Source organism: Tupaia chinensis, unplaced genomic scaffold (assembly GCF_000334495.1).
Source record: "Tupaia chinensis unplaced genomic scaffold, TupChi_1.0 Scaffold000559_1, whole genome shotgun sequence".
In the NCBI taxonomy this organism is placed as follows: domain Eukaryota; kingdom Metazoa; phylum Chordata; class Mammalia; order Scandentia; family Tupaiidae; genus Tupaia; species Tupaia belangeri.
The window spans coordinates 127,999-136,698 of NW_006160071.1; the positions used below are offsets into that span (position 1 = coordinate 127,999).

At 41.0% G+C, this 8,700-nt stretch overlaps 1 protein-coding gene across 5 annotated transcripts in view; it reads left to right on the plus strand.

Moving 5' to 3' along the window:
• SPACA6 (sperm acrosome associated 6) overlaps positions 1-8,700 on the plus strand; it is an 18,468-nt gene that overhangs the window by 4,095 nt on the left and 5,673 nt on the right. The window lies entirely within an intron of this gene.

Genomic DNA, 8,700 nt, shown 5'->3' on the forward strand with positions numbered 1-8,700 from the left:
GGAAGTCCCTGGGGACGGATCTCACCTGGATGACCTCACTTTCATGACCCCAGCGGCTGCAGAGCTGGGCCACAGGGAACAAAGCCACGGCTCAAGTAAAACATGCATGTCTTCACATGCCTGAGAACCCGCGGAAATCCCACCTAGCCCACATGAGTGGCAGCTGCCTCTCCAGCCAGACTGAGCAGCAGGGCCATGACCCCAGCACCAAATCCATGCCTGCCGTATGCTTCAGAACATGGGTAGACCAGTGCAGTGGGAGGACTGCCACAAGACACAGGTGAACAAACACAGGTGCTCCCCCTCTGAGCCTGGCTCGTGTTGCAGCCCAAACACAGCCGCTGGTCCATGGTAGCTGTGCTCTGCTCCTCTCCCCACCACCCCATCCTCTGACTTGTCCTGGGCCTGGCTCCTGCCACAACTGGAGTGCTTGGCTTCTTCCACTGGTGAGTCCCTCCAGGTTCTGCTGGGATCCTGCTGACTTGTACTCAGCCCAGTCCACGCTGTAGCTCTCAGGTGTTAAGCCTCTGAACACACTGCAGCTTAAGCACACGAGCCCCTTCCCTCTGCAGGAGCCCTCCGCATTCTGCAGGTCCCTGCCACTGACAATGCTGAGTCCAGTACATGCCACCTCGAGCAAATGGGTCCCCAGAGGGAGCCCCGCAAACTCTATCCAGTGCACACAGCAGCTTAAACACACAGGCCCCTTCTCCCTGTAGGAACCCTTCAGAACTTACAGGCCTCTGTGACAGGTGCTAAGCCCAGTACACATGCCACAGCTCAGGTGCACAATATCCTCCCCCTGCTGGAGCCATTCTGACTTGGCTGTCCCCCAGCTCTGGGCCAGCACCAGTCACACTCAGAGGTTACCACCACAGTGAGGGGGCCCCCAGACAATGCAGGTCAGCACTCTTAGCCTGTCCATCCCAGGTAACTGCTCCATCTCCACTGGTGGGACAAGCGGGCTCCCTAGAAATTGCTGGCCAGCACCCCTGACCCCCACCACTGCTATGGGGAAGCAGCACACATGCTGATTCCCACTCCCAGTAAAGCTTCAGCACTGCTGCCACATTTCAAGTCGAGAATACAGAGGTGCTCACACACTGCTGACAATGAACACTAGAGGAGAAATTACTGTTGCACCCACTCAGAACTCAAATCAAAATACTCCACCTAGTCAACAGTACGAGACACATCCTCTGGAAAAATATTTGCTACTAAGAAAGCTACGACATGAAATCAGGAGAGGAGATTGTCTTACTAGATGCACAGACGTTAAAGTAGGGACGCAAGAAACATGAGCAAGCAAGGAAACCTGACATCTCCAAAGAAAAACAATAATTCTCCAGTAATAGATCCCACAGCAAAGGAAATTCTTGAAATGCTTAGAAAAGAATCAAATAATTATTCTAAAGAAACCAAGCAAGATTCAGGAAAATACCAATAGACAGTTGAACAAAATTAGGAAAACAACTCAAGCCCAGAATGAGAAATTCAACAAAGATAGAAATTGTTTTTTAAAAACACACACAGAGAAATTTTCAAACTGAAACACTCAGTAAATTATATTTAAAGTACAATGGGGAGCTTCAACAGATTAGGTCAAACAAGCCTCTCAGACATGGAATATAAATCTTGCAAGATCATCCAATCGGAAGAAGAAAAAATGAAAAAAGAATGAAAGAATGAAGACAGCCCACAGGACTTATATGATACTATTAAGTGAACAAACATTCACACATCATGGTAGATCCAGAAGGCAAAAAGACAAAGAGGTACAAAACTTATTTAGTAAATAAATAGCTGAAACTTCTCAAGTACTGGAAAAGATATCTAGACATCCAGATAGAAGAAGCTCAAAGATCTCCAAACGGATTCAACCCAAAGAAGTACTCTCTAAGTCATATTACAATTAAGATGTCAAAAGTCAAAGAGAAAGAATTTTATTTTTTTAAGAGAGTTTTTTTTTTTCTGTTTTTTTCTGTAAAGTACATGCACTCTCCAGAGAAACAGAGAGAAAGGAAGAAATCACTTCCCAGGGAGGATGACCACACCATAATCCCCTCTCCCTTCAGGATTTTGGGCACACACACACACCCTGCATGAGTTTCCCTGCATGAGTTTTGAGCACCCTCATCCAGGACTTGAACTGCCATTAACCATGTGGGAGTCCAGTGCCCCAACCACTATGCCAACTGCTGGCCCAAAGACAAAGAATTTTAAAAATAGCTAGAGTAAAGTAAAAGAGTACATGTAATGGAATTTCCATCAGACTAAAGTCACTTTCTCAGCAGAAAATACACAGACTCAATGAGCATGAGACAATATCTTTTAAATCCTAAAAGAAAAAGAAAAGAAAAACTGCCAACCAAGAATACTCTGCCCAGCCATTTGAAAGAAAGTGGACAAATATGGAAGATTCATTGCTGAGTGAAGCAAGTCAGGCTATGAAAGAGGGACATTGTATGTCTCCACTTAGCATATGCCAATTCTCCACGCTCTACGGTAGAGATTGAAAGATTGGAGGGCATAAAAGCATTGAAAATATTTATGGATCCTGGAAACAATGTGGGAATAGGGCGGGAGAGAGGAAGAGTGTATGGAAGAAAAAAATAGGGAAGACATTTGTGGGACACGGAAATGGTTTATTACCTGTTAATAATAATGTGTGTAATGTTCTCAACTGGATTAGTTTAAGGTGTATTTCACGTTGGGTAAATTCTCTCTACAAGCTAAATGATGTATAGCAATTAAATGTATAAAACAATAATAATAAACAAATAAATACATAAATAAAAATATTCTGCCCAGCAAACCAATCAAAAATAGAAGGAAACATAAAATTGTTCCAGATGAGCAGAAACTGAGGGAATTGACCAATACTTGACCAACTATGCAAGAAATACTTAAGGAAGTCCTACACTTGTAAGCAAAAGGACAATAACAATCACTAATTTAAAAAGGAAGAAAGAACACACCAAATAGACAGTAAAAGAGGAAAAAGGAAACAAACAAAAAAACAGACAACATATAACAAGATGATATAATAAAAGTGTGTTCTAAGCTATCTATAATAGCCCTAAACGTAAATGGATTAAGTTCCTCATCTTTAAAAGATCTAGACTAGCTGAATGAGAAAAAAGAGATACAACTATGTGCTACCTAGAAGTAACTCAGTTTACCTGGAAAGAAACACATAGACTGAAAGTGAGGGATAGAAAAAGATACTCGACACAAACGGACACTAAAAATGAGTGTAAAGAGGAGTTACTATGTTGGTATCAGATAAACAGACTTAAAAAACTGTAGAAAGAGACAAAGAAGGTGTTATATGATAAAGGGGTCTATCCAGCAAGGAGACATAACAATTATTAATATATATGTACCCAACAAGGGAAGACCTAAATATATAAAAACAACTGTTATGAGAGCTAAAGGGGCAGATAAACTCCAATATGGCAATTGTTGGAGACTTTAACACTGTATTCTCAACACTGGACAGATACTAGACAAAAAATCAACAAAGAAACATTGAACTTAAGCTGCACCAAACAGAATTTAGGATTTACAGAACATTCCATCCAACAATTTCAGAATGCACATCCTTCTTACCAGCACGTTTTTCATCCTCCAGGATATACATTATGTTAGGAGGCACACACATGCATACACACACCCAAAAAATTTTTGAAAATATAAACTAAGTATTTTTGCTGACCAAAATGGAGTAAAACTAGAAATTATTAACAAGAGGAACATTAGAAGCCATACAATTACATGAGAACTAAATAACATGTACTCAGTTGTCTTCTAAGTTAAGGAAGAAATCAAGATGGAAATTTAAACATTTCTGGAAACAAATGAAAATGAAAACACAACATACCACTACCTATGGGATACAGCAAAAGCTATATTAAGAGAGACCTTTATTGTGATAAGTGCCTTCATCAAAAAATTAGGAAGATGTGAAATGAATTTCTTAATAACCGACATGGAAGAACCAGAAAAACAAGAACTAATCCCAGCATTAGCAGAATGGAAGCTAAATAAAGATCAGTGAAGAAATTAACAAACTTGAAACAAACAATAAAAATATACAAAAGATCAATGGACAAAATTTCATTTTTTGAAAAGATAACATTGGCAAACTGTTAACTAGCCTAAGGAAGAGAAGACCCAAATAAGTAAAATCAGAAACAAAAAGGTAAATTACAACTGATATCACAGATACACAAAAAAAGATTATGAAGATTATGTACCAAACAAAATTCAATTCGAGATGAAATAGATAAATTTCTGAACATATATAATCTACCAAGATTAACCAACAAGAAACAGAGTAATAACTAATGAGATTGAATCAGAAAACAACAACAAAAGAAAACTCTCAACAAGACCAAGACTACATGACTTCGCTGTTGAATTCTGTAAAACCTTTAAAGAAGAGCTAACTCCAACACTCCTCAAACTATCCCCACCCCCAAAAAAAAGAGAAAGAGAAAGAAACCCTCCCAGACTCATTCTACAAGGCCAGCATTACCCTCACACCAAATCTAGATGAAGACAACAGAAAAAGAGATCAATATCCCTGATGAAGACAGAGGCTAAAATCTTCAACAAAATACTACAGATTGACCCTGTAGACATATCAGAAAGAGTAAACACCAGAACAAAGTGGGTTTTATCCCAGGAATACAGCAATGGCTACATTGTGTGTGCATATCTGAATGTGTGATATACAAATCAACTAAACAAAGGACAAAAACCATTTGATTATCTCAATAGATCTAGAAAAAATTCAACATTTCTTTATGATAAAAAACTCAACAAATTTTATATAGAAAGACTATTTCAACATAAGAAAGACTTTATATGATAAACTTACAGCTATATAATAAACCTACAGCTAAAATTGTACTGATTATGTAAAAACTGAGAGCTTTTAAGAATAGAATAAGGGGACCAGCAGGTGGCGTGGTGGTTAGGGCACTGGACATTCTCACATGGCTGGCCACGGTTCAAGTCCTGGACCTGGCAGCTTGCTTTCTCATTCTCTCTCTCTCTCTCTCTCTCTCTCTCTCTCTCTCTCTCTGTGTGTGTGTGTGTGTGTGTGTGGTCAAAATTAAAATGAATGGATAAATAAAAATTTTAAAAATATAGAATAAGAAAATCCATTTTCTCCACTCTCATTCAACACAGTACTGGAAGTCCTAGCCAATACAATTAGAGAAGAGAAAGAAATAAATGGCATCCAGATTTGAAAGGAAGAAGGCTGGCTGTCTCTGTTGGCAGACAACATGTTCTTGTATATAGAAAACCCAAACAACTCCACAAAAACTCTTCGAACTGATAAACAAATTCAGTAAATTTGCAGGAATCAAAATCAACATATAAAAATTGGTAGCATTCTTAAACACCAATGATGAAATAGCTGAAAAATAATTTAAAAGCAACTCCATTTATAATAGTCACAAAGACAATAAAATACCTAGGAATAAATTTAACTGAGGTGAACAGTCTCTGATGGAGAACTATAAAACAGCGATGAAAGAAATTGAAGAAGACACACACAAAAATGAAAAGCATCTCACATTTATGGATGGAAAGGATCAATACTGTTAAAATGCTTATACTACCAAAATCATATACAGATTCAATACATTACCTACCCAGCTTCTATGACATTCTTCACAGAAGTTTGTAGAAAATCATAAAATTTACATGTAATCATAAAGACCTAACTAGCTAAAGCAATCCTGAACAAAAAGAATGGAACTGTAGGCATCATATACTGTAAAGCTCTGGTAATCCAAACAGTGTGGTACTAACCCAAACTAAAAAAACAGAACCAGACCGATGCAACAGAACAGAAAAGCTAGGAATAAATCCACATATATAAGGACTTTTGTCAAAGGTGCCAAGGACATCCATTGGGGAAAAGATAGTCTTTTCAATGAGTGGTGCTGGGAAAACATATGCAGAAGGATAAAGGTGGATCCATCTCTCTCACCATATACAAAAATCTAATCCAAATTGGTTTAACTAAACAAGACCTCTGAAACTGAAGGTACTAGAAGAAAACACAGGAGAATACACTTCAGGACATTGGGATGGCCAAAGAGTTTTTGAATAAAACTTCAAAACCACAGGCAACAAAAGCAAAAATAGATATATGAGATTATAACAGACTAAAAAGGGGAAAAACAAAAGTAAACTAAACTAAAACGTTTCTGTCCAGCAAACTAAACAATTGGTAGAGTGAAGAGACATTCAAAAGAATGATAGAATATATTTTGAAACTGTGCATCTGACAAGGGATGGATGACCAGAATATGTAAAGAACCCAACAACTCGGCAGTGAAATAGCAAATAACCTGATTTAAAATGGGCAAATGAAGGGATCTACAGATGGCATAATGCTTACGTTGCTGGACTCCCATATAGTTGACCATGGTTCAAGTCCCAGACCTGGCGACTTAAAATTCATGCCAGACGCATGTATGCCAGGGAAAATGGAAGAGAAGGGATTGCAGTGTGGCCACCCGCCCCGGGGGGGCGTAATTTCTCACTTTCTGTCTCGGGTGAGCGCACACACCCCATAGCAAAAAATATCTTTTTAAAATAAATGAGTTAAATAAATGGGCAAGTGAAAAATACAAAATTCAACGGAATAAAATAAAAATGGGCAAATGACCCAAATAAGCAGTTCTTGAAAGAAGACATTCAAGTGACCAATAAACATGAAAAAATGTTCAGCATCACTAATCACTGGGGAAATTAAAAACCAAAACCACCGTGAGATAAATCATTTCTCCCCAGTGAGAAATGGCTGTTATCAAAACGATGAAAAGTATTGGGCCAGCCCCGTAGCACGACACAGCAGTTAAGTGCTGTACTTGGACAGCTGGATCCTACATGGTCACCTACAGTTTGAGTCCTACCCCTGGTGCCTTGGAAAACATGTCAGGTGCTCAGAATCCTGACAAGATGGAGAAGGGAAGGAAAGGGGATTGTGGTGTGGCCATGCCCCATGGAGGGTGCCCTCTCCTCTCTTGTCTTCCTCCTTCCCTATCTCATGTGTGTGCACACAAACACCCACTAACAATTTTTTTTTTTAATGCTAGCAGGGATGCAGGAAAGAAAAACTCTTACCCTGTAAGTGGGAACATAAATTTGTACTGCAGTTATGGAAAACAATATAGAAGTACCTTGAAAAACTAACAGTAGGCCTGCCGTATGCTCCAGCAGTCCCACTCCTAAGCATATATCCAAAGGAAGGGAAATCAGTATGCCATGAAGATATCAGTACCACATGTTTATTTTTAAAATTTTATTTATTCACTTTTAAAATTTGACCAGAGAAAGACACAGAGAGAGAGAGAAAGTGAGAAAACAAATCACCAGGCCCAGCACTTAAACCGTGGTCGGCCATTGCCCACTGCCTTAACCACCACACCATCTGCTGGCCCACAGCCCCATTTTTTTTAAAGGAATGATTTGTTTAATTTTACTTATTTGTTTATTTATTCATTCATTCCTTTTTAAATCACCAGAGATAGAGAGAGGAGAGAGAGAGAGGGAACGTGAGAAAGCAAGCTTCCAGATCCAGGACTTGAATTGTGGTCATTCATGTGGGAGTCCAGTGCATCAACCACCATGCCCCATGCTGGCCCCCAATACCTCGTGTTTATTATAGCACTGTTCACAGTACCAAGATAGAGAACCGATCCAAGTGTCCATCATGAGACAAGTGATAAGGAAAATGTGTGTGTCTGTATACACACACACACACGCACACGCCAGAATACTAGTCAGCCATTAAAAAGGAAGAAATGCTATCCTTTGAGGTCGGAACCAGGAGGACATTGTGTTAAGTGAGATGATCCAGGCACAGAAAGAGAAATACCACGTGATCTCTCATACACGTGGAGACGGGAACAGTGGTCTTGTAGAGGCAGAGCTGAGGAATGACTGCTAGAGGCTGGGAAGTACAGTGGAGGGGGCATGGAGAGGAGGGCGATTGGGGGACAATGCCTGGGGTCCAGCCCCACATCCAGGTGGCCAAGCAGCCAGGTTAGGACATAGTGATCCAGGGGACGTCGAGTGGCAGCTATGCCCAGGGTGGGGTTCATCTGAAATGTTAGGGGGACTTGAGACTACGTTGAGGGTGCTGGGGGAGCTACAGGAGAGGTGCAAGCTGGGGGAGGGCAGGGTCAGCCCTGGGTTAGAGAGACCCCTCTGGAGCTGTATGGAGAATGGGCCTGAGGGCCTGGCAGCCAGGGGAAGCTGGAGCAGGTAGGAACCGGAAGTGCCAGGCCTAACACGGGACACAGACCACCTGCCCTCGTGTTGTTGATATTGTGGGTTGAAGTGTGGGCTGGGAGGGAGAGGGGCGATGAACATAATGAAATCCTGTGTGCTCTAGTCTGCTCCATTGGTGACAGCCTGGGTGATTTATAAACACGGGTTTAGGGGCCAGCAGGTGACGGGTGATTAAGGCGCTGGACTCCCACAGGGCTAATCACAGTTTGAGTCCCAGCCCCACGGCTTGAGAATCACGTCGGGTGTATGTGCGTGCATGCCCAAAATCCCAAGGAGGATAGAGAAGGGCTTGTAGCATGGCCACCACCCCCCACACCTCGTGGGAGGGATTTCTCACTTTCCTTTTCCCTGTCTCTTTCACTCTCTCTGTCCCTCTCA